Below are 16,677 nucleotides of genomic sequence, written 5' to 3'. Positions count from 1 at the left end.
CTTGACCCGCACTAATTCTCCATATGGGACATTATTAATCACATGTTGCGGATGATTGCTACTGGCATGTAATATGCTGTTTCCAGCTGTCGGTTTACGGAAAAGGGAGGTAGTCACAGTGTTGTTTTCAATTGTTAGATGAACATCTAAAAAATCTGCTTGTACCTTACTTATATTGGAGGTGAAGAAAAGATTTTCTTGATTATTATTGAGTGCATCAATGAAAACCTGCGCACTCGCCTCATCCCCCTCCCATATACAAAAAACATCATCTATAAACCGTTTCCAGTATCGCACATGTTGAAATCCTGGTGTGGCAGTGAGGCCGCACTCCTCCCACCAGCCCACGTGAAGACACGCGTAGCTGGGGGAGAAGCACGATCCCATCGCCACACCCCGCACCTGTCTCCATATGCTTTTTGCAAACATGAAATAATTGTTATGCAAGCACCAGTGTATTAATTCACATAACATCTTGTTGTGTGCATAGTATTCACATGACCGTAGACCAAGATAATGTTTAATTGACTCCAAGCCTTTTGTGGGATCTATAGACGTATACAATGACTCTATATCAAGAGTTATTAGACACCAATTTTCTTGCCATTCAATGGAGGATAATTTCATCAAAAAGTCCCCTGTATCTTTGATATAACTCGGTAAGTTTTTCACAAAGTCTTGTAAGAAAAAATCAATATAACTGGAAATGTTTTCTCCTACACTATTGATAGCCGCAATGATCGGTCGGCCAGGTGTTGGGACTCTCTGTTTATGTATTTTAGGAATCAGATACAGTATAGGTATCACTGGATGCTCAACATTCAAAAAGTCATACTCAGTTTGTGAGATCAAATTGTTCCTTTTAAATGACATTAGCATCTTTTTCACCTCATCCTTCGCCCTTTTATATGCCATTCCATTTGATCTATCATAACAAGAGGTGTCATTTAATTGTCTCATGGCCTCCGCAATGTATTCCTCCTTATTCCACAACACAATATTTCCACCTTTATCTGACTTGTTGATCACCACTTCGTGATTTTGACTTAATTTTTTCATTAACATGTTATATTGATTTACTTTGGCATTGTTTCTATAAGTTTGAGTCTGCACTGTGCGGTTTAATTTTTTAAGATCTTCAATGACACAGTCATGGTAGATGTCTACCGCATCTTTTGGCATTACAGGCAAAAACGTGCTTACCGGTTTAAACGGACTGTCACCAGCTCCTTTTTGGCAGATGTCCACATTGTATAGTTCACATTGTGTTGATAAAACATCCTCGGTGGTCGATTTCCCCAAAACGCCAGAATCCTCCAGGTTACACAGGGTCAAAAGCAATCTAGCATCTCGTGCTGCTGGCACTGTGGTATTACCAGTAGTTTTTATCGGTCGTTTGGTGGTTTTGTCTTTATCTTTGGTTGCCGGTTTTGATGCGAAGAATTTCCTCAGCTTCAATTTACTAATGAACTTGAAAACATCCGCTCTGGTGTTCGTATAATTAAAAGAACTCTCAGGGCAGAAGTTCAATCCCAAAGCTAAAAGCTGTTCTTCAGCCGTTGATAGGGTGACACTCGTGAGATTTGTAATGGTACAGTCCTTTAGTATTTCTTCTTGTTGTACCATTGCCTCTTTTTTTTTATTTTTTATTTTATATATATATATATAATTTTAAAATGAGTTTATTTATTTTTTCTTATTTAACCAACTCCCTTTTTAGGTCTCGCCTGTCGATGCGCATGCGCATCGAGCAAGCGAGACTATAGGGGCTCATCGACTCTTTATCTAACTTGCAAGGAATCGTGGCGATTCCTTGCAGTGCCCGTGACTTTTAAGCTCAATGCGCATGTGCATTGAGCTTAAAAGCGCGTGCACAGCCGCCCGCATTCCTCCGACACCTTTGAAGTGAAGCTTAGCTTCACTTCAAAGGCCCGGCTTCTTCACACCCACATGCCGCTCTGCCCCGCTCCGCCCCCTCCCCTGAGTCATCCTGCCTGCCCCTTCCCGCCGTGTCGCATTTCTCCTCCCCCCTCCCCTCTCTTCCCTCCGTCTTGTTTCTTTTGGCGATGTTCTTGTTTGTTTAAGCACGTGAGGTTTTGTTAGCTGTCCCGATGTTTTATAGCCTTACACGTCTTACTCGCCTTTAAATCTGTAAGCAGACACTCGTTGTGTCACGTATTCAGCGCGGCTGCTGCTTGGGATCATGTGTTTTTTTTAAAAACAAGCAATTTAGTTATAGAAAGAGGAGGGCTCTATATGCTTTGTAACCTGTGTCGGACGTATTTCGCATGTTTGCTGCTTGGGATCAGGAGTTTTTTTGAGGACAATATGCTTTTAAACGTGTTGTACCCCCTGAATATAACTATTGTAGCTGATGCTAATTGAAAAGGATCGAGGAGGCTGCGCTGTTACAATCTAAATAGCAAAGTGCTCGAAATTATTATTAATGTGCAGCGCTACTCCGTGTGATATTTTGTTAGCAATCCCGATGTTTTATAGACTTTTTGGTAAAAAAAAGAAAGACGAGTGCCTTACTCGCTTTTAAATGTGTAAGCAGACACTCGTTGTGTCACGTATTCAGCGCAGCTGCTGCTTGGGATCGCATGTTTTTTTTAAGAACAAGCATATTTTAGTGGGCAGGCACAGGAGTTATTTTTACAATTCAAGCAGCGCTAAACATTTATGTGTGAGGTAATATACGGAGCTAACTAACAAACAGCACTTACGTTTATTACATTCCTAGCTATGGTATATTACAGATTTGCACTTTAAAATGTAAGGTTTTTAACTGTTAAACGGTGTGCGTCTTTATGCAGGTTTACTTATTGCCAATTTCACCTGTAGTTGTAACCGTGCTTTTTATCAGCACTATTTACATTACCTAAAACATATTTGTTTTGTTAGCACGGAATGATGTCTTTTTTGTACTGTGTATGATGTGCACAGATACAAAGCTACGCGCACAGAGGTAGCTAAAACTGGATTTGGTATCGTTGCCGCCACATCCCTTCTGATTTAGCATAAATGTAGTTTAAACCGCTGCCATGCAACTGAGGAACCGGTTCGGCTCTCTGGGAAACGCGGGCTCTATTGGTGCTGCACACCGGTTGGTTATTTAAACTATAGTATTTTCACCTCCTGCAATTGTGTTTAAAAATGTTTGGCATCCCGACAACATATGTCTACACCCTGTGGTATAACATATATTTTAAGTAGAGCTATGGCTGTGCATTGCGAACACGCCACGGTGATCTGTTTATTTTTACAGCAGAGACTGATGTTTTACGCATAAGAGCTTTTTATATTTACAAGTAAAATCCGTAGTACTGCTAGCGAAGAGCTCTGCAATAGGACTATTTAGTTTAAAATAAGCAGTCCGTGTGCGTGATAATTAATAAAAAAGAAAACATATAAATGTAGAAAACAAGTATATGCTATATAATAGTGTACTCCTTTGCCCTGTGCGTTTTGCACATGTGATACGTAATGCAAAGTAGCTTGCATGGCATGCTTTCTTGAGCACAGACGCACATCTTTATTGCGCTTCCTGGAGATAAGCATAAGTTTTATATTATGCTTTTGGTCCACCATAAAATTAATTGTGTTCTCTTTAGAAGTGGAGCTGGGGCGTGGGTTTTATCACTTTTCTCGCCGTTTGTTTACAAACCTGTTGCAGAGGTTAGCTGCATCTGGTACTTTGTTATAAATGTTGCGTTAAAGATGTATTGTGCGATAAATGTAGGCCTTATTTTCCTATGTCTTTTAATAATTGTGTATGCTTGGTATATAGTATTATACAGCTATTTGTGGTTTAACTGTATAGTTAAAAAAAATACTGTTACAGCTTAAACAAAATATTGCAGAGGTTATGAGGGATTTTTAAACGTGTGGAATTTATCTAAAAAAATCTAGAGCCCCACACTCCTTTAAACCTGTAAGCAGACACTCGTTGTTCAGTGCATACAGCGCGACTGCCACTTGGGATCCGATGCTGTCTTTAAAGCATCAAATGTAGCTTTTAAAAACGGGGCCCCACACACCTGTCAACCCATATGCAAACACTCGTTCTGCAGCGCATACAGCGTGCCTGCCACTTGGGATCTAATGTTGCCTTTAAAGTGTGTCATTTAACCTTTAAAAAACGGGGCCCCACATGCCTTTCAAACCATAAGCAAACACTCGTTGTGCAGCGCATGTAGCATGTCTGTTGCTTACAATAAAGCAGCTCCCAGCTATGCATAAGTGGTTTTATTAATTACCCACCACATTATCACTCAGCACCACCACAGCACCACTCAGCAGCACCACAGCATCACTCAGCACCACCACAGCACCACTCAGCACCACCACAGCACCACTCAGCACCACCATATTATCATTCTGCACCACCACATTATCACTCAGCACCACCACAGCATCACTCAGCACCACCACAGCATCACTCGGCACCACCACAGCACCACTCAGCACAACCACAGCACCACTCAGCACCACCACAGCATCACTCAGCACCACCACAGCATCACTCAGCATCACTCAGCGCCACCCCAGCATCACTCAGCACCACCAGAGCACCACTCTGCACCACAACAGCACCACTCAGCACCACCACAGCATCACTCAGCGTCACCCCAGCATCACTCAGCACCACAACACCACCACTCAGCATCACCACATCATCACTCAGCGCTACCCCAGCATCACTCCGCACCACCACATTATCACTCAGCATCACCACAGTATCACTCAGCACCACCACATCACCACACAGCACCACCACAGCATCACTCAGCACCACCACAGCACCACTCAGTACCACCACAGCACCACTCAGCACCACCACAGCACCACCACATTATCACTCAGCACCACCACAGCACCACTCAGCAGCACCACAGCATCACTCAGCACCACCACAGCACCACTCAGCACCACCACAGCACCACTCAGCACCACCATATTATCATTCTGCACCACCACATTATCACTCAGCACCACCACAGCATCACTCAGCACCACCACAGCATCACTCGGCACCACCACAGCACGACTCCGCACAACCACAGCACCACTCAGCACCACCACAGCATCACTCAGCACCACCACAGCATCACTCAGCATCACTCAGCGCCACCCCAGCATCACTCAGCACCACCAGAGCACCACTCTGCACCACAACAGCACCACTCTGCACCACAACAGCACCACTCAGCACCACCACAGCATCACTCAGCGTCACCCCAGCATCACTCAGCACCACAACACCACCACTCAGCATCACCACATCATCACTCAGCGCTACCCCAGCATCACTCCGCACCACCACATTATCACTCAGCATCACCACAGTATCACTCAGCACCACCACATCACCACACAGCACCACCACAGCATCACTCAGCACCACCACAGCACCACTCAGTACCACCACAGCACCACTCAGCACCACCACATTATCACTCAGCACCACCATATTATCATTCAGCACCACCACAGCACCACTCAGCATCACCACAGCATCACTTAGCACCACTCAGCACCACCACAGCATCACTCAGCACCACCACAGCATCACTCAGCACCACCACAGCATCACTCAGCACCACCCCAGCACCACTCAGCACCACCACAGCACCACTCAGCACCACCCCAGCATCACTCAGCGCCACCACAGCACCACTCAGCATCACCACATCATCATTCACCGCTACACCAGCATCACTCAGCATCACTCAGCACCACCACATTATCACTAAGCACCACCACATTATCACTCAGCACCAACACAGCACCACTCAGCATCACCAAAGTATCACTCAGCACTACCACAGCATCACTCAGCACCACCACAGCACCACTCAGCACCACCACATTATCACTCAGCACCACCACATTATCACTCAGCACCACCACAGCATCACTCAGGGCCACCACAGCATCACTCAGGGGCACCACAACATCACTATGCGCTACCACAGCATCACTGAACGCCACAGCATCACTCGTCGCCACCACAACGTCACTCCGCGCCCCCACAGCATCAATCTGTGCAACCATTCAACAACAACTGGTTCAGATATGTTCTCTCAATGTTTCAAGCTTTATTACAAATGTCACAAAAAGATGTTAATTTTTCACTTCTGTTCTTGGATTTTTGTCACAATAAAATACACTGAACATAATCTTCGCAAAGGTTATTTACAAAAGTTTAAGCTATTGCCATTATAAATTACAATAACTTTTATTTAAGTATTAATTATAAAAAAAATAAAAGCCATTGTTATTTGTAATATCAATACATCTAATTCACGTAAATACAACACTTATTGCATTACAAATGCTATAGGTGTCACATTTGCGAAAGTTATAACTATTGGCATTGTAAATGACAAAGCTATTAATTTAGCTATTTTCAAAACCAACACATAAACAAAAAATGTGTCATTTACAATCCCCATAGCTCAAACTTCCCTAATGCGAGACCTATTGCATTGCAAATGCTTGTTTTTATTTTTCCCTCTGCTATGCCTCCCTCCTGTCTGCCACAAAAGCATTAAGCAAAGCCAAATAGCACTCACATACCCGACAGCTATTTGGATTTCTCAATGCTTTTTTAGCTATACTGTATAGCAGAACAGACTGCTATGCAACATGGCTTAAAGAGGGAAAAATCGCTATGAAGCAGTCAACGCTGGCTGCGCAATAGCAGTTTTCTTTACTTTAAGCCAATAAAACATTGACATAGCCAATAGATCTTGCATAGACTAAACCTATTGGCTTTGCCAATGCATGTTACTGTAGCCATGCATGTGCCTTTTAGTTTGGAATTGGCAGCAAGTGGTATCCATCAGTGAATGAGACCGCTCAAAAGAGTGTTCCACATTTGCAAATAAGGGCAGTTTTGAATGTGTAAAGACATACTGTTCGTGTTTTACAAGGTATGGGGCACTCCATGCATTTGTGTTTACTGCAAGCAGGTCTTGCGATAATATCAGGGAAATCAACAGTAAAAAACGGTCTACCATCCCATCAATCAGGCCACAAACAGCCAAAAAATACGCCTGTAAGACCAGCCTGATGGCCCCATAGACCATTGAACCTCTGTCTCCCCTGCAGCCTGTTAATATGTTAATAGACTTAAAACCTCGTCAAGCCATTTCAAGCAAAATGGCTTGTAAAGGTGTTAAATCCATAAGTAGATTTACTTATAGAGCTGCCATATCACATTAGTGATGTGCCATCTCTTTAAGTAAATATGCCAATATTGCCACCCTGAGGGGCTCCATCAGAATACTGATGGGACCCCAGCAGGATCTCTTTCAACTGGATTCCTTCCCCTTTTGCAGTGCACACACACAGAGAAAACTTCTTCCACGCTGCTGCATTCTTTTTAAATGAGCAGCTGGGGAAGTCTTTCTCTCTGTGCCGTAATCTGTTGTGCACTCCAGCAGAGGTGCTGAAAGTGTAATGTGCGCACATGCGCACCCTACAGGGAACATAGGTCACAGTACCTTGTGACTCCAAAGACTTTCTTTGGACAAAAACAACTTGTATACGTCCGGGCCAAACAGTAGATGGCAGGAGTATGCACAGCATGTGAATCTACAGCACAACATGCCATGAACAGATTTCTACTGGGTAAGTAACATATTCCTTTCTGGACCTGTGACATCATTTGATCTGATAACTGTCACCAACTTTCACCATGGCTGACAAAGAGATGAAATCTCCATTTAAACCTTGTTCCTCTTGTGGAAACAGGAAGATTTACACCGATGACCTAAACTCTTAGTATATTTATTACCTTTATCCAATTCATAAGCCACCAGAGTGCAAGGTTTGTAAGTCTTTCACAACTAGGGGCCTGATTACAATCTTGGTGGACAGGGTTACTCTGTCACAAATGTGACGGAAATCCCGTCCGCCAAATTCCAATTCTAATTAATACTAAGGAACTTGTAATATGGCGGACGGAACGTTCATCACGTTTGTGACGGAGCATCCCATCTGCCAAGATCGTAATCAGTCCCTAAGACCCTTAAGGACAGAGAAAGGCGGTTAGCATTATTCCTTATGGATCAAGAGAATTTCCTCCTTCTGTAGGAGATGCCTCCTCTCCAATGGAGGTGCCCATGAAAAGTGCCCCTCCAAGCACTTCTACGAAGGCAGCGCACAAGAGGAGACTTGTATAGTTTCCTGAACATGATTTATTTGGTACAGAGCTTGCTTCTACCTCGCCTGGTAACAAAATAAAGTATGCCTCTAAGCATTATAGATAGGATCTGTCTGCCGTATGGAAGAAGACATTTTCAAAAGGCTTATTCTCAAAGGAAGCCTTGTCCACCCACGAGACGGTTGGCAATATCAACTCTGTGGCCAAAGATGATGAAACCATAGACCAGACTGTAACTGATGAACATACCATCGACCATTTCCTTACCGTCTCCGGCAACCATACAGTCGATGACGACCATATCGTCAACAACCATACCATCGACAACAAAATCACTGTTGACGACATACCCGTTGAGGGACACACAGTCAACGAAAAACATAGGAGGAGATATTTTTTCATCATTAATGATGACAAATTTACCTCCAGCTCAAATATTGAAGTCAGATCAAGAAGAAGAGGCTAGTAATTATACCTCGCTGACAGCTTACAGCCCAACACAAGTAAGACGTCCCTAATTTTGGAGAGGAAAAAATTGTCACACAAAGAGTCCTAAATCGAATCCGTTTACCAGCAGGAGTATAAGCCTGAAAGTACTCAAATTTGTATGAGGCAGAAGCCACCAATATATTAGAGAGAACAAGATGTGGTCCAAGTACTAATGACCTTTTTATCAACTCTGCAATAGATGATGGATACCTTCAACAAGTTATTACCAAAGCAACCAACTAATAATCCCAACACGGGGTTACCTGCTACACCCATTCTTCCACCTCATCAATCTGCTCCTTTACCAGTTTTGCCTCCTCGGCAGCCATTGCCACTACCTCCTCCTCCAACACCAGGAGAATCATTTTCCAGATCTGCTCCTGTAGAGGACATGTACGATGTTTACTCTAATGTTTTTTTTATATGGTCATATAGAGGAGGAGGAAGGGGAGCATCCAACAGGTGATGGCATTATCATCAAATGAACGGGAATTCATTGTCTCAATTGGAAATGATGACGGACCAATTCCACATGATTCTAAAGATCACTTCCTTGAAATTTAATTCATTGATTGAAAGAGCTGCTAAGAAATTCAGCCTACTAATGACATCTGAGCATCAACCATGCTTTCTTTATGACTTTAAAGAGCAACCTTTGTACTCTGTTATGTCCACACCTATTCTTGATTATGTCTGGTCGAAAGGTTTGAAATTGATGAAGATACCTGCTACAGTTCCAACAGTGATACCTCGTCTGGAGATAAAATAAAAGGCTTCGGATTCCGCTCCGGCTTGCCTCACACATCATGCTAAACTGGATTCAGTCATTTCTTCATCAGCTCAGAGAAGAATAAGGGTTGGTGGAACTCACGGAATTATACTCCGCGGAGTTGCTTAAAAACTTTGGGGCATATTGTCAAGAACGCAGTTAAGATTATCAGTTCTTTAGCGGCAGGAAACTGCCGCTAAAGCGGCGATAATGGCCTTGATAATATGCCGTAGAGAATTCCAATAGAAGCCCAGGTTCACACCAGAGCATGGGCTTCTATGGGAATTCTCCAGGGCATATTATCAAGCCCACTATCGCTGCTTTAGCGGCAGCTTCCTGCCGCTAAAGCACTGATAATCTTAACTCCGTTTCTTGATAATATGCCCCTTTGTGTTATTCCGCGGAGTTCTGCCTACCACTTAAAGCATGAGGTCAAGAAGTGCTGTATTTGTCTGCACTAAACGATTAGCACAAGTGCGCCATTGTCTGTGGACAGCTGGGTGTCAGCTCCCTTGTGAGCCTGGAAGTGTAGGCCTCTCTTTTACTATCGGGATTAACCTTGCTGGTGATAGTAGTTGCACAATCTCTGAGACTGGGCACGCTGAGCAATGATTGTGGCGAGCCCTCTCTTTTCTTTTGGATATGTACAAATTACTCCCATTTTTTCCCTCAGTAATGGAACAACAGATGACAGCCAGGTAAAAACAGAAAAAAAGCTTCAAAAGCCGTTTAGTTCACCGAATGCTAACGAAACCAATGGAAACATGCTGCCTTTGTAAACTCCAGTTTACTAAGTGCGAGTGCTTTAAAGAGGGGATGAAATGAATTGGCCTGCATGTGCCACAGGATTACTTCACTCCTGAATCATTAGTAGAACATGCCAAGAATATTTTATACATTATGTGACAACATTTAGTATATGTGAGCAATGCATTTCACACTGTTAACTTATTTTGCCCTTTCCCAGTAGATTAACCTTGACAGTTTTTTAAATAGTTAGCATTGCCACCATTTTGGAATAGCTTTTTAATGCCTGGCCAAAGCATGTTTTTCCGAAATGTACAATGCATGCTACATTTCACCGTTCTCTCAACAGCTACCAGCACACATACAAATAATGAACAGGCACTGAGACACGCGCAAAGTTATATATGCACAACCCCACTCTCTCCTCACTCTTCCGCTCTCTTACTCTCTCTCGCACACGCCATCTTTCTCTCACTCGCACTTTTTCTCTCCCGCCCTCCAAAACTCCAAGACGGGCATCAGGTGGAAATGAATTCAAATTAGAACCACAGAATGAAATAAGAAAATGTATTAAAAAAAACTATGAATGTCAATGAAAGCATTAGAACTAGCCGAACATTCACGCTGATGGATGATCTGAGGAGAGGGGTTAAGCTCCCGGATACCCCCAAGTCAGCGGGGGGCATTCCTTCCAGTCCTTGGACTGTAATTCATGAAATCTTTGTCACCCAAGTCCTAAAGTATCAATGCATTTCTCCAGAGACACACAATGGGTAAAACCATTTATGAATCTGCCCCTTAGTTATTTAGTCCAATGGGCTTTAAAGAACAAAACCTACAATCCCCACAATGCACTTGCTTGTTGGCGAAAGACCCAGGACCAGAAAGAGTGTTCTCCTACCATGGGGCCCTCTGCCATCCCCAGTAATGGCTAAGTTTTGAGATCATGGCAGTCTGCCATCGATCTTTTCTCAGACAAGGGAAATGTGGGGAGAGGTCTGAAAGTCGGAGACGTCAGAGACCCCTGGTATCACTCACCGGCAGAGGAGTATGTCCTTAGAAAGAGGACTGCATGGTAGGCCACCAAGCTCTTCTTGTGACTCATGTCCCAACAATTATTCAACTTTGGTATTTTTTTCTGGTACTTGTAGTTTTAGCGATCAAGTTGATCACAAAACTTCAGAGCAGGATTCAATTAATATTGAGGACAGGGACGTTCATATTACATTCAAATGCAGTCTGGATATGATCAAGGATACCTCGTCAATCGGAACCAAAAGAAGTCTTACAGGAGGTCTTCAGGAAGGAAGAGAGGTTCTTCACAAGCACGAAACAAGCACAATCAGAAAAGAGCTTGACTCCCAGCTTGTGACCCCTTTTCGGTCTAGTCCTCAGAAGTGGGGGAGATTTTCCCTTTTTGCTTTCACACGCAAGAACTTAACAGCAGACAAATGGGTGATACAAATTGTCCAATCAAGCCATATGTTGGAGTTCATCCATCGAGCCCGAGTTTGTCCACCCAAAAAGGAACATCTTCATTTGAAGCAGCTTCAAATGGAAATTCCCATGCTTCTTCTCAAAGAAGCTATAGAAATTGTCCCCAACTCATTCATTCTTTCAAAATCTTTATTCGGTTTTTCAAGCAGAAAAAAACCCATAAAAGCATATTGTCCGATAATAAAGGAACCAAGGATTTTATTCCAGGTTCTTCCTAATCAAAAAGAAGATGGATCAATAGAGGCCAATACTAGCTCTGAGGCAGGAATTTTTTTTTCTAAAGAACAGTCATTTCAGATTTTACAAGAGGTCTTCCAGATGATGCTGGAAAGAGATTTTTTGACTTTCCTAGACTTTCAGGATGCATACTTCTACATACCTATTCATTCAAAACACAGGTAGTATCTTTGTTTCTCGGAAGCGGGCCAACACTACCAGTTCAAGGCACTCCCTTTCAGGCTAAAATCAGCGTGTCGAATATTCACAAAATGTTTCACTCCAGTTGCTGCTTTTCTCAGACGAGAAGGTACCCAGGTGTTTTCATATCTGGATGACTGCCTCGTCAAAGCACCATCCAGGGAAAGAGCAAAGGCTTCTGCAAAGGCCTGCGCCAGTTTTTTATGAAGATTGGGTCTCGCTTTGAACAACGAGAAATCCTCAATGGAGGCCCAGACAAAGATCCAATTTTTGGGAGCAATAACATGCAGTTGGGAAAACCATTTCCATCAGTGGAAAGGGTGAGAATGTTACAAACTATTGCCGCGAGATAATCAGTCAGTGTGAGGCAATACAAGTCCCTGTTGAGCCTTATTGTATCATGTATGGGCCTCATTCAATTTTGCAGGCATATGAGACCTGTCCAGCAAGAACTGGATGTGCAATGGAAACAGATAGAAGGCTCATGGGAGGATAGTCCATATCACAAGGCGCCTGAAGCAAACATTAATGTGATGGAGGACCCCAGCTAAACTAAATGCAGGACTACAGAATGGATAATACTCACTACAGATGCATTCGTGGAGGGATGGACAGCTCACTGCATGAACGATCAACCAGAGGCCTCTGGGCAAATGCAGAAGCTCTACATCAACGTATTGGAACTCCGTGCTATACGACTAGGTTTACCAGCATTATTCCCCAGTTCAGTGGTCAACCAGTTCTGGCCCGGACAGACAACACAACACCTATTTTCTACATAACCAAGCAAGAAGGAACACAGTCCAAACCCCTATCAAAAAGAGTCCCAGCAGCTGTGGAACTAGGCCATTTGTCACAAGCTAGACATTGCTGGGGAACATCTGCCAGGCTGCCAGAACGATCAGGCGTATCCACTCAGTGAACAAATGCCAGATGGTCACAAGTGAGAAAAAGAACAGAAATAGTTGATCTACATTCTCGATCAGTGGGATCACCCCACAATCAACCTGTTTGCCACTCTGACTAACAAGAAATGCCCGTGCTTCACAAGCAGGTTGTGGCATTCAGGGACGATGGGCAATTTTATTTCGATCAGTTAGTCCAAGATGTTTGCCTACTTCTTTCCTCCTTTTCCTCTGATACCCAGGGTGTTGAGAAAGGCAAAGATAGATCCTTGTACTATGATCCTCATTGTTCCAGCGTGGCCTTGCCAATATTGGTACAGTGAGCTACTGCAGTTATCGGCATGTCCAGTCATTCCTCTGAAGGTGCATCCCAGGATACTTTCTAGATATCACAGAAAGATTCTTCATCACAATCCCAATTCACTGAATTTGACAGCATGGTTCCTGACCACCCAGAATTGGGCTATTAAGATCTTCTGGAAGAAAGCAAAGATATTGTGGCACAGACTCGAGCTCCAGTGCTTAATAAGACTCACAATGCTATGTGGAAATATTTCTGTATCTGGTGCAGGAATAATGGTTATCATCCACTTCAAGTAAAACCTGTTCAAATCCCTCCATATTTGTTAAAGTAACCCAACAGTGGGCTCATATTTTTCAGTCTGTGTTCATCTTGCTGCAGTCTCGAGATTTAGGAGAACTGAAACATCCACGTCTACTCTGTTTTCCCAAAGAATCATTAAACAGCTTATGGAAGGGCTCTTTAGAGCATTTCCACCTCTACAGCATCCTCCTGTTCTATGGGAACGTAATACAGTCCTTGGTCAGCTGATGTTGCTTCTTCTTGAGCCTATACATACAGCAGACTTAAAATGTGTCTCATGGAAAAAAGCACTACTCCTGGCTCTGACATCTGCTAGGAGCGTGGCAGAGATTTAAGCTTTCACCATCATATAACCTTTTCTCCAGTTCACACGGGACACAGTAATTCTCAGAACCAACCCTAAATGTATTCCAAAGGTTCCTACTGACTTGTCACCTGAGTGAACCGGTCATTCCAAGATCCTTATTTCCAACAGCAGAAAGATCATTATATTCTCTAGACTTGTGTAGATGTCTCATATTCTATACAGACAAGACAAGTGACATATGCACATCAGACAGCTATTTGTGTTGTTTGATCAACCACGAAAAGGTCATGCCCTGTCCAAACAGGGAATAGCTCATTGGCTCTCAGCCTGTATTTCTTTCTATCCTGCCAAAGCCAAGCGTCCTCTCCAGGGAAGCGTGAGGGCGCATTCCATCAGGGACATGGCTTCATCTGCAGCACTCTTTGCTGGGGTGCCTTTGAAGGACATCTGCCGGGCAGCCTCCTGGAGGAGCAGACATATGTTCACGAAGCACTACTGCCTAGACGTGGACGCAGAAGCTGACGCAGCAGTGAGACCGGCAGTCCTGAGAAACCTCTTCAATTAAAGGGAGTCTGAATCCAGCTTCATTGTATTGTATAATGTGTACAGCTTGCTATTCTGATTCAAGCATGAGAATATTGAAAAGATTCAATGTTAGAGAAGAAATTAGTTGCTTACCTGTAACTCCAGTTCTCCAACATTGGTATCTCTTCACATGCGACCCTCCCCCTACCCTGTCAGAGGCGCATCATATTTATTCTCACTCTTGCGCCTTGAGATCTGAACTATGGTGGGATCTAGGGGCAGTAGGAGAGCTTCAGCTTCCACCTTATTAGTTGTAGTTTGGGTTCTTTCCAATGAGGTGGCTGTGCTACAACAAATTCAATGCCATTTTAGTCCTATAGACTTTTGTTTAAACTGTATACAGCATGATTTATCTTTTACACTGTATACTGGTATGTTAGTGTACAGGGGAGTCTTATCCTGACAACGGAGAATGATTCAAGCATGTGAATATTTGAAATATTCCAATGTAGGAGAACTGGAGTTACAGGTAAGTAACTCATTTCTTCCATGTTGTGAGGGCAAGACCTTCTGCTACACTCACCGTGTGGGTCATGCTATATTTGTTTGTATGCATTTATGTTGTTATTTGTGTAGTGCTGCGAGATCCAACCCCAGTTGTAGAGCAGGAGCCATTTCTGTAGGAGACAGGGAACTAAGTCCTCATGGGTGCATGTTTCTAATGAACCCTTGATCAGGAACATTTTGTATGAGAGGGAGAACTCAAGATCCACATATATTGTGCTAGAAAGACTGCCATGCAAACGCCCCAGTAATTGGAAGAGGTACTAGACTCAATAGTACTATACAAAAACACTGCCGGAGGGTGCGATGGAACGTCACAAGGCTCCCTTGTCCCCCCTTAAGGCACACTTCTGTCAGGGTGTTCCGCACCCTTCCAACCATCCACCATCTGCTGCAGAACTCTGTATGGATGACACAACTACAGACCGGTGTCTGCACAAAGATCAGAGAGGCCAAGTCATTGGTGAATGCCACGCTATACAAAAATCCAGTAACATAACATACATTACATTGTAAAGTTCATAATTAAAATCTTGAGTTGTCAAATTTGGCATATTTTAGCTTACAGGGAAATGGGGAACTGTAGAGGCGTATGGAGGAGGGCGATAGACTTAATTTATTTTATGTTAGAAGTTGATACAAACATTGAAACATAACATCTTGTAGAGATGGCTTCCAGCTCCCCTACCGAGTTGCTCAACTCTGCTGACGGTGCAAGCAGTGCTTAATTTGTAAACAATTGAGTACCAGGACCACTGTTTTATCCCAGGAGTGCACTGCTGCTGGCACCACACACAGCTCATGCCACTGCTGCAGTGTGCCAATGTCAGCCTTCATGATCACATTCAAACAAGTGGGACATTTCGGACTATTGTGGGCCATCCCACACTGTAGGGGTGGCCCGTAAGAGCTGTTTTTCAAATAGTTACACACTCCACTGATGCACTCTCCTACACAAACTAGCTACACAGCGCCCCCATGCTGTGAAGTCTTGCATGTGCTAGTGTTCAGAAATAAGTACCGGTGTTGAGCACCCGCAAACACCAGCATAAATTAAGCACTGTGTGCAAGCATGGGTGGACAGCCCTGACTGCCTGCATTCTACTGTGAACAAGCTCTGTCTGCGTGACAGTAAACAAAGGTTACAATCTGTTGTGAACAAAATATGATTGTGTTTTAAAGAGGACTATTTCACACTGAAGGTCCAGTGGGGCTTCACTTAACATGCTCCGATTGTGAGACAGTAACGGTTAACTCACAATGCAGGTCACCTAGATGCACCCCTCTGTGTGCAAGCTGTGGCTGTGCGACTGTAATAGTGAGCCCACAGTGCAATGCCATCTAGGCTGCACTCTGCTGTGAGTGAGATCTGATTGTGTGACAAGAAAAATTAACTCACATTACAGTACGAGGTGTCTGCACTCTTCTGAGACAAAGCTCTGCCTTTGTGACATGAAAGGTGACCTCGCAATATAACACTACAGAGGCTGCACTCTGTTGTGTCCATTCTCTGATTGTGTGAGAAGGTAGGTTAACTCACATTACATGTACCCAGGCTGCAATCTGCTGTGAGCAAGCTCTAGCTTCATGACAGTAACCCTTAACTTACACTGCTGGGCCCCTGGACTGTACTCTGCTGTGAATAAGGTCAAATTGTGTGAGAGTAAAAGTGAGCTTACA

The 16,677-nt window shown here is 43.6% G+C and overlaps 1 protein-coding gene across 1 annotated transcript in view; it reads left to right on the top strand.

The window, feature by feature from the left end:
* Positions 1–16,677, top strand: part of LOC144803894 (uncharacterized) — a 250,413-nt gene that overhangs the window by 146,079 nt on the left and 87,657 nt on the right. The gene's annotated exons all lie outside the window — the stretch shown is intronic.

This window comes from Lissotriton helveticus, chromosome 1_2 (assembly GCF_964261635.1).
Source record: "Lissotriton helveticus chromosome 1_2, aLisHel1.1, whole genome shotgun sequence".
NCBI classification, from domain to species: Eukaryota; Metazoa; Chordata; class Amphibia; order Caudata; family Salamandridae; genus Lissotriton; species Lissotriton helveticus.
Note: the sequence above shows the minus strand (reverse complement) of the source record. Positions and strands in the feature narration are given on the sequence as shown.